This window comes from Podarcis cretensis (assembly GCF_951804945.1).
Source record: "Podarcis cretensis genome assembly, chromosome: 10".
Lineage (NCBI taxonomy): Eukaryota > Metazoa > Chordata > Lepidosauria > Squamata > Lacertidae > Podarcis > Podarcis cretensis.
In genome coordinates, this window is record NC_137179.1 from 45881083 (window position 1) to 45895477 (window position 14395).

Below are 14395 nucleotides of genomic sequence, written 5' to 3' on the forward strand. Positions count from 1 at the left end.
TTATTTCAAATAAGAACAAATATATTTCAAATCCTAATGGGCTTGAACAGTGTTAGAAAGTGGGATAGAAAAGCTAGGAGTCAAATGGCTTTTGGGACCTAGGTTGTGGGAGTCAAAACAGAATGTCTAGTCACCATTGGGGGGGGGTGTCGGCAACCCTATTTATTTTGATAAGCATGAATACGCAATTCACATAAGTGATACATTGTTAATATCAGTTTTTAGCAGAAATTGTTAATACATGTTTAATTTGGTGTTTACAATAAAAATATTGGTACCATACTTCATTTTTTCCAAACACTCTACTCTTTATTGTTAAACTCTTTGACATATTGTCTAGCCTTAACATATACTTTGAGGTTTAAAGCACATGCATTTCAGTAATCCTTGAATGTCAGCCAGGTGCAAAAAATAGCACCCAGACTTTTTTAGGTTCTCGCAAATGGAGAATCTTTAGGTGCAAAATGCACCTGGCACCCTGCTAATTTTGAATCCTGGACTTAAAGCTTAAAGCTTTCCTAGATACTAAAAACTAATGTCTCTTGTTAAATTTTACTATACACACTCTGCACTACTCTCTCCCTGGTACCTAGAGAATCCATTCCTTTTATTCTTGTGCAACTTAACAATGCCAACCAATTTCAAGGTCACATGAAATATAAAACCCTGCCATCTTCAAAATTATCTTTTAATGTACAGTGATAACACAGGGCTGTCCATTTTCTGTACCTCTAACAGAAACTGGATGTGCAGGCATTAGAAGGTGACAACATCTATCTCTATACTATGAAAAGGTGTATCTGCATATTGCATACCGAAAGCGCACCAGTAGGCCAGGCAGAGGTTCATTTGGCTACTTGGCAGCATTATAAACAGGTTCTGCTTTTACATACTTTGGTTCAAAAGAGCCTCCTAGCATTTGTATACTTCATAACCCAAATAACTGTTTTAAAATTACATCAATTACAGTCCCTCTGCCAAGACAAGGAAATTGTATGAGCTATGGACAGAGGCTCTCCAACTCAGTTGCATTCAAGGCCTACAGATTTATTTAGTTTGAGGATGAATATTTTTTAAAATGAAAACAGAATTCTAATATACAATTTTTTCCAGAGAAGAGGTCCAACCCTTAAATCAACTCCTCACAACCCAGAACTGTTTGAAGGAAGCATGTAGCTTAGGAGAACACAGTCAGATATTTTCTGATGAGAAAGTCTGTCCTGTTATTTGTAACAACCAAACAGCACACAATTTCCATAGAAAGATGGGATATAAATTATTGTAATAAATAAAATCAAAGGAAGCCCCAAAGTTGATTTTAGAACCAAGGGTGGTATCCAAACAAGTGTGGCTTAACCACACCCATTCAAAACTATGGCTACCTTAAGCTCATTTATTTCAGTGGATCTAGTCAGAGTATGGCTTATGTTAGATACAACCCTGAATACATAAAGTTAAACTGGATGTTCTGTAATGTTTTTAAATCTAAATGAATAAATTTACTAGTTTAGCTTTTCAATAACCTAATTTGAGAGTACTTAATATACAAAAGTATTACCAGTCAAATGTAAGCAAGTTTTTAACGGTATGTGTATGCTAAAAGGGCAAGTTTAAATGGCAGGTATAACTGAGTCCCAACACACAAGACTATTACTTGTGGACGTCAGAGCTTTGCATTGTTCACTACCCGGAAATAAACAGGAGAAGCTTTTTATCACTAGGAACCCGCAAGGAGGCCAAATCCTGTGCAAAATTTTGAATTAGGTTGCAAATCTTTCTGTTACCTGTAAAAGTACAATTTTGACTTTTAAAGCTAGTTCAAATGTGCCAAGAAGTTTAATGATGTCACAGGCTACTTGTTAAGCATTTCAATTTCATCACTAAAACAGTTCAATAACAGTATCAACTATGATCAATACCTGAGGCTGCAAGTCTATATCCACTCACCTGGGAGTAACACCACTGAACTCAATGGGGCTCATTTCTGAGCAGGCATATATAGTGTATTTCACACATAATTGCTAAAAACAGAAGCAAGCAACAAGCTAAAGTGATAAATTAAAAATGCTCAGGTGAACATACATATAGAAACGGGTAGAATCTCCATAATATATTGACTTGACTATTCACTACCCTCTTTGACATTCTAATACTATTTCTTCATTTTATGAAGACATCTCATTATACAAACAACTGTTATCGCCTTCACCCTCATGAAATTTCATGTCTAGTGTGTCACAATGTGTGCTGAGATACCTTAACAAACCAGGAAGTGCAGGAGAGTTTCAGAGGACAAAGACTGCCTCAAGTACTATATACTGTCTACACAGAAAGCAACTCCATGTGAAAGTAACATGTAAACAACACGTTACTTAAGTAGTACATAAATAATATTTGATTATTGTGCAAGCATCTACTGTATATACATGTTATGGGAAACTGCAGTCAATCAGTACATGGAATTTTATTGCCTGTAAATAGTACATAATTAGACCAAATTATTATCTAATATATTGGTCTATCTAATATATTGGTTATTTATTTCATCATAAATAACCATTACATGTTCATCTTAAGTTGACTTAAACAGCCTTTTAAAAAAGAGAAAGAAACTCACACTTGCATTACTCTGAAACTACTGCAAACAATTTTATGAGGGACTTAAGAAATAAAGAAACAGTGATGGTCACAGTGTGGTAATTTTGTGAATATCTATTTTGAATCCTTGAAAGAAACTTGATTTTATATCATTAATTTTTGTATTTCAGATACTGTAGTGAACATGGAATGCATGTCTCTGCATGTTTACTCAGAAATAAGTGTAACTGAATTAAAGTGGGTTTACTTCCAGGTACATGTACATAGAATTGCAGTTTTAATAAGCAAAGAGGAAAGTATCTCCATGGCAAATTGTAGAACATGGTAATGTGCCACTTTAAGTGGCACACTTACATGGAAGTAAGCACCACTGAAACAGTGGAACTAGTTTTGAGTAAACATGCACAGGACTGCTCTGCAAATGAAGTAACTGCCACAACTTATGATTTCCAAGTAATGAATAACTGGATCCAGAGTTCCCTTGAGTGGGACAGAGCTCACAGGATGCCCTCTTGCTTTCTGTGAATTCTATCCTTCTCCTGGAAAGTCTGTTCCAGAGGGCTGAGAGACCCTTCTGAACAGTGGGTGAAGTGGTGTGGGAGTCTGCACTGAGAATCAGCCTCCTCCCACCCGCCTGCTCCCCAGTTCCATCAGCAGGAGCCTCCAATGGATTGCAGTCCCTTCCATTTATAAAAAGGCCAGCTCTGAATCCAACTCTATGCATAACGATGGACAATATCAATCATTATGTTATATATTAGTAATTCCAGAAAATGCAATCCACTCCATGCAACTTTTAGTTACTCGAGTTTAACAGGTAAGTTGTTTGTACTCAAGGTTACAGTCTTTAAACGGTTCAAAATTTTGTGCAGTGAATCCATACACAAGCCATACACCCATTCCTTCATCACCATGGAAAACCTAACTTTACGGTATAAAAATATCCACCAGAGACATCAGAAGACTTCTGCTTCAGTTACATGAGTATCTGACAACTTTTCAGGGAGCATCATTAAAGTACAACTTTTTGAGCTTAAGAACTACTCCTGATAATTACTAACCATTTTCTGCAGCTACTTTAGTACATAAATCTAGACGTCATGTCTTGCTTAAAATGAGAAGAAACCTCGAAGGCAGTGGTTTTCAACCAGTGTGCCATGGCTCCCTGGGGTGCCTTGAATGATAGTCAGGGGTGCTGTAGGCAACACTGGCCTCTGTCCCTCTTTCCTTTCTTCCCTCCTCTGATGCCCTCTTGCGCCTCTGCCTCCAAAAGACTTACACAACTGTTTGTTACAGCACCCCTGGCTACAAGCTCCTCAGGTGAATGGTGCCTCTGGGGCTGGCCAGGGGGTGCTTCCCAAGTCCTGCAGGGCACTGTGAGAAGGCACCTCTCTTTGGGGCGGAGGGGCAGCTCAGAGAATGGGGGCGGCAGCTGCAGCTGCCCAGGACTCCCAAGGAGAGGGGATAGGAGGCTGAGGGAACACTCCACAAGGGAGCATGTTTGAAAAGGGGTGAGGGGCTGCTGACTCTGCAGGCAAAGGGTGACATAACTGGGCTCCTAAGACCCACAGAAAGAATGTAGCTGGGTCAAAGGAGCTGTGGACTCAAAAAGGTTGAAAACCTTTACTCTAAGGCATAACTAATGGTGATGGATGAAAAAATTTCCAGTGCTTTTTCTGTGGAAAATCTCCCATTTAAGAAGCCCATCAGCAACAATATATGGATCCCGGTTGCAAAAAATATTAGGCAAGTTTTTAGCTTTTCTCACTAAATACAAGTAAAATAAACAGTCTGTAATTAGATCAAACTTTATGACATCAGAAAAATTACTGATGAAATTATCCCCATTTGCACACATAAAAATTCTAGAAAAATATTCTATTCAATTTCTTTCTGAGAAAGCCACATCACTAATATTTTATCAACAGGAAGAAGAAAGTCATGATCTGTAACAATTTTCTGATGTCACTGAAGTAGAAGTTCACCCTCACAAACAACTATCAGAGTAGCTTTTAGAACTTACACTACATGGACTTTGGTAGAATCTATGCATATCTCATTAAGAGCTGAATACCCATTTCTGATTTTTTTTTTAAAAAAAGGTATTACCTGCTTGACATTTTACGGCATACTGTATTAGAAATCTATTGGTGAGCATTAGTTATACAATTTTCATTATCCAGCCTTATCAGTAACATTTGCTCTTTATTAACTTTCCCTTAAAAATGATTTTTCTTAAACAATGGTATTTAAAAGATTTCCCTGCACACATTCATGGCATCTTTAAGATCAAAGCTGAAAATTTCTATTTCAGGAACACCAATGTTTGTTGTTGTCTTTCACCAAATAGTAAATGAAGTGAACAGTGTTTTTAGAAATGATTTGTGCTTTATGATCAGATGTATTATTTTGTGTATCATATCGAAACAGCTTCTATGTAGTCTTTTAATGTTGATTACTGTGTGTGTGTGTGTGTGTGTGTGTGTGTACAGATTAAATTAATTACCAGCAGAGACTGACTTTCCACTCCCCTCCCCAAATATTTCACAAGTAATTAATGCTCAGTATTACTCCCACCATAAGTTTTTTTGAAAAACAAACTGTAAATTAGGGATTGAAACAATACACAAATTCCAAGTAGAAAGCTCAGCAGACTCACAAAACTGTTTCTGAATCTTACAGCCTATACCTAAAATCTAGATGCCAGCAGGCCACACAGGACCAAAACAACCAGCTGCCTGGGATGCTTACAACTCTCCTATAAACTTTACAAGAGCATGTTAAGGTCTACAATATGGTACTCTGGAATGCCACATCACATATATTAATTCAAGAACCACCATGCAATTGTACGAATCACCATGATATTTGCTTAAAAAGCAGGGGCTAGGCAGGGGAAGTTTCAATGCACCCACTGTGTTCTAACATGATCAGTTTTGCAAGTTGTAGTTGGCCAGGGCTGAAAGATGTGCTACATACAAGGCCTCAACTTCGAACTTTTTTTTTTAAAAAAAGCAGCCAGGTATCAAAACTCCTTAATGGCCCAAACCATCTCAGTCTCATCAAAAAACCTCACTCCTGCTCACTAAACGTTGACAGGATCGGCCACATTATTACACACAGCTTCAACGCGAACAAAGGGCAGCCTTGCCACTTCCTCCAGGGAGCTGCTTCTCCACCCCACCCCACCCCCAAATGCAATGTTACTATTTACACACACAAACAAACACGTTATCAGTTTACCGCGGGGGGACTGCAGTGCACGCTCCCGAGCGAGCAAAACAAAAACAAGCCCATCCACGCAAGAAAGACCTAGTCCTGGAAGAGAGAGCGCAACCGCTCGCTCGCAAGTTTGTTCTGCAAAGCTCGTCGGGGGCCGGAAGGAGGCTCTTCGCAGCCGCTGGGTCGTACGGCTGCAGCGAAACACCCCCCCCCCACATACACACACACCCCAGCAAATGCAAAGGGATCCCCCCCCCCTTCTCCATCCCGGGCCTTCCATCCTAATAAACAGGCCGCCTCCCGCTTGGGAGGAGAGAAAGACGCGAGGCGGCGGGAAGGGGCAGAGAGCTCTGCTTTGTCGCTTCCTTACCCGGAGCCTCAGGCATCGGGGGGGGGGGGGACGCGGCGCTCGCACCCGGGTGGCCTAAAGGGCAGCAGCAGCAGCAGCGCGGGAAAGAGGGAGAAGAGCGGAGGCGGGCGCGACTAGGCCGAGCGGCGGCTGGGCGGGAGGCGCAGGCAGGACCCGACCCGAGTCGGCCGGCGGCGGCGGCGGCGGGAACGGAAGCAGCGGGCCCAGGGGAGGAGCGGCCGGGCAGAAGCAGGACGCGGCCCTGACGGGCCTCCGCGGTGCCGCCTCCCGCGGCGGGGCTTCCCACCCACCCCCTCCTTGCTCCGGGCCGGGCCTCGGGGCTGCCTGCTCAGAGCCTGCGCGTCGCCTCGCTCGCCCTCCTCCTCCTCTTCCCCTCACGCATCTCTTCTCACCCCCCTCCCTGCTCCTCTCCCTCAGAGAGAGAGAGAGAGAGAGAGAGAGAGAGACAAAAGCAAACGGAAACCGAGCGGGATGAAGCGGGCCTCGGCCAGCCCGAAGCGGGCCGGAGCCGTCGGGAAGGCCTCCCCCGGCGCCCGCCAGCTCCCCCGGGAGCTGCCGAGCTGGGCCGCGGCGGGGGGGAGAGGCGGCGGGGGGAAGGAGAATCGGGCCGAACTCACCGCATGAATTTTCTTGTCCCGAGGATCCAAGATGGCTGAGCACCCTGCACGGAGGATGCTGGGGGAGCGACCTTTACCCTCTGACCCCGCCGCTGCCGTCGTGACCTCGCCGTCGTCGCCGCCGCCGCCCGGCAGTAACCGCGGGACCAGCGCTCGGTGCCGAACTGCAGGCGCCTGCTGCCGCCCGCCAGAGCCTCTGAGGGGGGAGAAACGCGGCCTGGCTTCTTCGGGCGGGCGCGGAGGAGTCTCGCGGCGCGGAGCCCGGTCGGCGGGAGACGATTGCGGGCCCGAGGAGGAGGAGGATGGCGGCGACGCCAGGCCCCGCTGTGGAGAGAGCGGCCTTGTGGGAGAAGAAGAGCTCCCGAGACATCCGGGGGAAGCGGGGCGGGGGGGCGGGCGGGTGGGGGGAGCCGTTATTTACACGCTGGGAGGGAGGGAACCTTTTCCACACGTCCTTGGGAGAGCGAGTTGTGGCGCGGGGGGTCGCAAGAGCCCCCTCATCTGAGCCTGGAGGGGAGGAAGAGGCTCCTTTCTCTTCCCGACCACTGAGGCCAGGATAGTCCCCGATTTATTCCTACTCCAAAAGCTACACTCACCCCCCCACCCGAGGTGATGAAATTCCTATACGAAACTAGGGGTTTGAACGCACCTTGTCACGTGGGATGGCCTTCCACGCGTGTTCTGTGTGGCACGTAGACAGGGCTTCCCCGTGTGTGGTGTCTTTTGGGTAAGGATTTGGCCACTTGCGAAGCAGGCCTAAGAGTAGTACTCGTTTATAATGAAGGGGGAATGGTTTAAAGACAGGGTTTCTCAAACTAGCTCTCCAGCTGTTTTTGGACTACAACTCCCATTATTATTATTATTATTATTATTATTAAAATTTGTAGATTGCCCTTCATCTATAGATCTCAGGGCAGTTCAATTTAAAGTATTAGCACAAACATGGTACAAAAGCAGAACCAGTGGTCAGGGATGATGGGAATTGCAGTCCGGAAACAGCTGAAGACCCAAGTTTGGGAAACCCTGGTCTAAGAGATAAGTCTATAGGATAACTTGCGACACAGTAAAAGTGAGCGGTGAGCAGCGGCTACATGGGAGAAGGTGTAAGGACAAAGTGGGGTTAGAATCAACATTTTTTAACTACCATAGCCGCCGCCCCACCCCCCGAAATAGTTTATGGCCCGTTTCCACATGATACTATAAAAACCAAAAGCAGTGTGCCTATGAGGTAGTCCCTATACTCCCAACAGCATATGCTTAGTTTGTTGCCCTGAACTACCGTTTATAGTATTTTCCATCTCTTGTTCTGTATAAACTTTTAAAGAGTAATATATCAAAAATGGTCTCAAGGATTTGTTTTTTTAAAAAAAACAAAACAATTATGTGAAATCAATATTTATAAAGAAAGAGCAGGAGCATATTTAAATTTCACATTTCAGGGCATAAATTAACTATTGAAGGATCTAATACAGGTGACAAGGTGCAAAATACAAAACTTAAATCTGTTCATGCAGAAGATCTAAACATACTTTGAAAGAAGTCCTGTTGAGTTCAGTGAGATCATGTACCCTCTAAAAAGTGTGTTTAGGTTTGTGTCTAGATTTGTGATTTATTTGAGTTTGAGTGGTATAATTATGTTTACATCAGAACCTTTGTATCTGATTAAAAGCCATGTCATACATACAGATAGCACCTGCATGTAGGAAATTCCCTGCAGGCCTCAGCCAGGTGCTGAATTGCAGTTTCATCTTCTCTTGCTGTAGAACACATGATCTGCCAATAAATGCTATCAATGTAGGAAATATGTGATTTTTGAAGTAGCTCTGGTGCATAGTGATACAGGGAAACTCCACTATAGCCCTAGACATTTGGGGAAGTTCTCCAACTGTTGCCTTTCCATCCAGAAATGAGAATGATATTCATTTATTACAATGACAATTGTGAAACAAATCTAACATGACTTTTGTAGAATATTACTGCACTAAAGGCGTGTGATTTAGGTAGAATTTTGCAGGCCATCTGGATTGTCCATCCATCCAAAACTGTTTAACCATGTATGTGTATGTGGTATCCCTACTTCAGCATCATATAACTTTTGTAAAGCTTGTCATGACAATAGCAGTGTGTGGTTATTCCAGCTAATGACTTGCAAGAGTTCCTAGGTCCATAGGCAGAGTTAATTTTATAATATAGCAAAGCCACATTTTATGCTGATCTAGAGATTTATCAAGCAGGTAGACTGAATGTAGGCACTACCAACCATAACCACAATTGCTGCCATTAAAGATTAACTTTCTCTCTGTTCATGACTTAACACCTTGGTATAATCAGATGGTATTTAATATTTCCACTATGCATATAATTCATAGTAGCCCAGTATGAGCTGTCAGGTTGAAGGGTGCCATGGCACCACTTAATTGATTTTATTTTTCAGTAGGATGTAATGGGATGGTTTGTGTAGGATTTGGAAATTTGGCAATAACAGTTTCACTATTTAAAGAACCCAGAAATAGCAGAGTGTCTTAATGTAACTAGCTCAGCACATTTTCTGCATTTAAGTAGGATTTACCTATGCCATTGGAAATATTTTTGTGTTCACTTCCTTCCAAACATGTAGAACTGAGAGGTTGTAGTTCATTGGTATGTTTTGCATGGAGAAGGTCCTAGGTTCAATCTCCAACATCTCCAACTTCTCCAACTTTTGTAGAATAGGTAAGGTGATTTATTAAAGTTTTAAAATACTAGTTTATTCCCACTGAGTAGAGCAGGATTTATTTAAAGCATTTTTCATTGCTCTTCAGATGAATGGGCTCCCAAAAGAGACTTACACAGGATAACAAAATGGTGGCAGTGATGACCACAAACCTGGAAGCCTTTAAAAGAGGGATAGACAAATTTATGAAGGATAAGGCTATTGATGACTACTATACATGGTGGTCATGTTCTACCACCACTGTTGGAGGCAGCATACTTCTGAACATCAGGTGCTAGAAACCACAAGAGAGGAGAAGGCTGTTGCACTAAGATCCTGCTTGCATGGGCATCTGGTTGGCTGCTGTAAGAACAGGATGCTGGACTAGGCGAACTGCTGGCCAGATCCAGCAGTGCTATTCTTACAATCTTATTAATAACAAAGAAGACAGTTGGTAGGCTTGCACTCTATAAGACACAATACAAAAGGGGGATGGGGAGAGAAGAGGGTAAAAGCAAACTGAGGTATCAAGTCTTGGAGTCTTACAGTGACTAGCTTGAATAGAAGCTGGTCAGAGATGTGAAGACTAGCTGAACCTTGTGCAAGGATTTGACCTGAATTATACAACTTTTGTCCTCTTTTCCGGGTCAGTCCGTACAGTAGAATCTGGGGAGAATCTCCTTTCTTTTCCCAAGGACTGAGGCAGGCCTTAATAGTTCCCGGTAGGTTCCTGCCCCAGAAGTTACAGGGCTCCTCAGATGTGATGAAATTCCTAGACGAATTTCTACTGTCACTGCAGGAATTTGAATGCACATCGTCATGTTTGATGCCCTTTCACACTTGTCATATGGCACACAGACCTGGCTTCCCAGTGTGTGGCACATGTGCCTTTTGTGTAAGAATTTGGCTTGTGAAGCAGACCTAAGAGGAGTACCTCTGTGCTTTGCGGAGCAAATGTTTGCGGCTCAAAAGTTTCCAGGAAAGGGGCATCAACAGGTCTGTTCCACACTGTGTTGGAATTGGACTTTCAGTGTACTCTTTGGAACTCCTTCTTGTTACATATCAGACTGTATTATCTTTTCAGTGCCTGATGAAGGCCTTCCCACAAGCCTTTTAATAAGTACAGGTTTTTATCCCAGTTTTTAACTGCAATGGACTAGAGATTGAATTTATATATGTTTTTTATTGTTAATCACTTCAGGATATTTCATAGGAAGCAATTCATAAGTGAAATCAGTAATACTGTAATCGGGATTGTGAAACCTACTGCATTTATTTATTTATTTATTTATTTTATTTATTTATTTATTTAGGAGTAATCAAGACTAGTCTTTTAAGGTGCCACAAGAGTCTCTGATTGTTGTTGGTGCAAGAAACTTACACAGCTAGCCCTCTGGAAATAGTTATTAGAGTTTTCCAGTTGTTTTTAAACCATCTATGCACTTGTAGAAAGCATCTGGAACTCTGCTTATTTTATATCACCTTATTATTAAATTAAATAATCATAATAATATTTATTATTGTTATATACTTATCTGTACCCCACCTTTTTCCCTGTTGGGACTCAAGGCATCTTACAGATAAAACCTAGAATTGCTAAAAACACAGAAAAAAACAATCATTAAAAACAATTAAATATTGATGAAATTAAAACTATATACATATATAAAAGCAGTTTAAAATATACACATAAACTCAATAAAAATAGCATGGCACCAGCCATCAAAATAAGTAATTTGACCAGAATATAATGTGAGATTAACTGAATAATGAGAAAATCATTAACATCTCTCATATGTTTGACAAGTACAAAAAATAAATACAGTTTTACAAAACAACTGCTATTCAATGCCGTAACTATGTAGCAGAATGTATAAAATAGTTCCTGTTCAAAATCAAGCCATCAGTACTCCGCTTGTTGACATGAGTAGAAATTTGATATAAAATATTGAGAGAAACTGACTAAATTTGAAACACTGTTACCTCAATTCAGTGAAGCACATATTCAGACAGTATGAACAACCTTGACAAACATGGAATAGTTCACCAGCTGTTCAGCCCAGAAACAACTATATGTGATTGACAGTTATGCTTCCCAAGTCCTGACCCACTACAGTTCAGAGGAAGAAGCTACAAAACGTATTATAACTTCACAACAACTGGCAGATGGTACCGGCTGCAGTGGGCTGCTGCTCACCGCTATATATCACCCTCTGGGGTGGTCTTGGTCTACTTCAGGAGTAGCTAACCACTGGCCCTCTGGATGGTGTTGGACTCCAACTCCCACCAGCATGTCCAGAAGTCACAGATGATGGGAGTCTTAGACCAGCAACATCAGTGTTTTTCAAACTTGGGTCTCCAGCTGTTTTTGGACTACAACTCCCATCATCTCTAGCTAGCAATACCAGTGGTCAAGGATGATGAGAACTGTAGTCTGAAAACAGCTGGAGATCCAAGATTGGCAAACACTGATCTAGAGATTACTAGCTAGTCACTTCTGTCTACTTCTTTCTTGTCTCTACGACATTGGATCGAATGTCCTTCATCCCTTGTGTTCCTGGAGCTCTGTACTGAAGTCACAAGTAAACTCCATTCAGCTTAGTGAGACTTTATTTTGAGTCAACATGTATAGGATTAGTGCTGCCAGTCTCCTGCTGAAAGCAAAAGTGCTTTCTGCTCTGAAGTGTAACGTGAGGTAGGTGTCAAGTGAAGAATATACAGAAAGATTCACATAATTCCATGTACAAGAACAAAGTACTGAGATGCATAGAAACTCGAAGAAAAACGGGGAAATGGCGTCTCGTGTGATGATGTCTCCTAGGAAAAGGATAGGTGAACCAGAAGTAATTTACAAATGTTGAAAAGAGCACAAGGATCCAGTGTAAGGTCAAATTGTTTACTAAACTGGGTGTAGCATTTGAGATTAATTCACAAGAGACTATCGTTTTAACTGAACCCCACTCATCCCTTGCCATGCTCCAAATTCCTCCAGATTTCACCACACACAAGGAGTGGTGAACCTTAGGCCTAGGGTCAAATGCAGTCCTCTGGACTACAGTGGTACCTCGGGTTACAGACTCTGCTAACCCAGAAATAGTACCTTGGGTTAAGAACTTTGCTTCAGGATGAGAACAGAAATCGGGCTCCAGTGGCGCGGCAGCAGCAGGAGACCCCATTAGCTGAAGTGGTGTTTCAGGTTAAGAACAGATCTCCAGAATGAATTAAGTTCTTAACCTGAGGTACCACTGTATTCTTTCAAGAGATGGCTGGCAGCACTTCAGAGGGCAATGTGTTCTACAATCTGGGTGCAACCACTTGGAAGTCCCTTTCACCCCAATCTGGAGATATATGGGAGTTCATGTACCAGAATTTTTTGTTTATATAGGTCACAGGACTACCTGTGGAATCTACCTTCAATATTTTCCTCAAAACCTACCAGGAACTGAATCAGGAACACCACGCTCCTAAACAGTGTGTCCTATTGCTGCACTGCTCTTTTTAACATTTAAATGATAATTTAAACTGCTCTTACAGTCCCCAAAGTCTTCTTACCAGTAGTTTAAACTCGCCTACCTGCCTTAAACCATTCCTTGTCTCATTTCCTGTGATCAGGTTAAATTAACCAGTATTTCCTCCCTCTTCTTCCTGGGATCCTTTTAAAAAATTCATTATTTCAAATCCTGAAACATTGGCCCGCATATTCTGCCCATGCCCCTCATTCCACCATCAGCACTAAATCACACATTCTCTTTTCTCTAGGCAAAACACATTCAGTTCCTTTAGCCTGGAAATCCTATTGGATTTTTCCTTTAGCCACGTGATTATTTGGGTAGAAGAAACTATTTTCAGCTTGTCAATAGCTTTTTAACAAGGTTTTCCAATTTTACTAGTGACAAGAAAAATAGTGGGAGCACTGCTCCTTTTGATAATTTGAAAATGCTTCTTCTCCAGCAGTTATCATCACCTAAAACATACATGCTTTTATTTTTGTATACAACAAGTCGGGAGTTCACGTGGAAATTTCATTTTGCTGCTAGCTGCCCAGCTCACCCGTTTACTGAAAGCATTTAACAGTGTTTAGCTCTGATCTCAGTCTGTTTTAAGCATCTCTTTATTTTGCAATACCAAAGTTTTATGGCAAGTGCAATCTAAATCACTGATAAAAAAAAAACCAAACCACTGAACAAAAGCAATCCTAGCATTGACTCAGACGAGCCTAGTGGAATGTAATTGGATAACACTTTCTAATTTGATTTCAAGCCATTTACCTTCCCCACCAATGGGCCACAAATCTTATAGCAGTTTCTTGAAATCAACGATTCGAAAGCATTATAATAATGTGGATGAGCATTGTGGAAAACCCAAGATACAATGCAAGAAGACAACATCTTTACTAAGCCAATTAGTTTGTCAGAGATTAAGCATGTCTGGTATGATCTGCTTTTGTTCTGTCAAGGACCACCACGGTGTAAGCAGAGGCTTTGCTTATACACTGGCTGCAATTTTAAGTGGGGTTGAGCAGATATTAACAACAGTACAAGCCTTACAAACCGACACAAGCAACATCAAAGCTACAGTGTATAGACAAGACCTCGGCCATTGCCTTCTATGGTGAATTATCGCTTATAATTTTTGCCCAGAATAAAAGCATGCAATATTACAGGAGGGCAACAATCTTGCTTTGAAATCTTTTCTTTCTTTCCATTGACCAGGAGTGAATGTTTTCATCAGTATATTTTTCAGTAAAGATTAAATGTTCTTCCCCAGTGTATTCACATGCACACACAGACCATAAAAAAATCTTAAACCCACCGATGTCATTCTAATCTAAGGTAACAAAGTCTGAAACTGTCTGGCTTTTGTATATTCAAAATCAGGCACCATCAACAGGTTCAT

General features: G+C 41.9%; 1 protein-coding gene and 1 long non-coding RNA gene across 6 annotated transcripts in view; one reads left to right on the forward strand and one right to left on the reverse strand.

Moving 5' to 3' along the window:
* CNOT2 (CCR4-NOT transcription complex subunit 2) overlaps positions 1 to 7165 on the reverse strand; it is a 56763-nt gene extending 49598 nt beyond the window's left edge. Inside the window, exon 1 of one of the 5 annotated variants that reach the window (XM_079994278.1) lies at positions 6808 to 7165. The gene's annotated coding sequence lies outside the window, so the exon portion shown is untranslated. Of the gene's footprint in view, positions 1 to 6190; positions 6336 to 6807 lie in introns of those variants that run through there. The other 4 variants (XM_079994273.1, XM_079994277.1, XM_079994276.1 and 1 more) reach the window with 4 other exon arrangements.
* Positions 7166 to 9970: 2805 nt separating this feature from the next.
* On the forward strand, positions 9971 to 14164 carry LOC307226052. Its single transcript, XR_013843295.1, has 2 exons — positions 9971 to 11792; positions 11824 to 14164. It is a non-coding gene; the product is annotated as an uncharacterized lncRNA (long non-coding RNA).
* Positions 14165 to 14395: the final 231 nt, after the last annotated feature.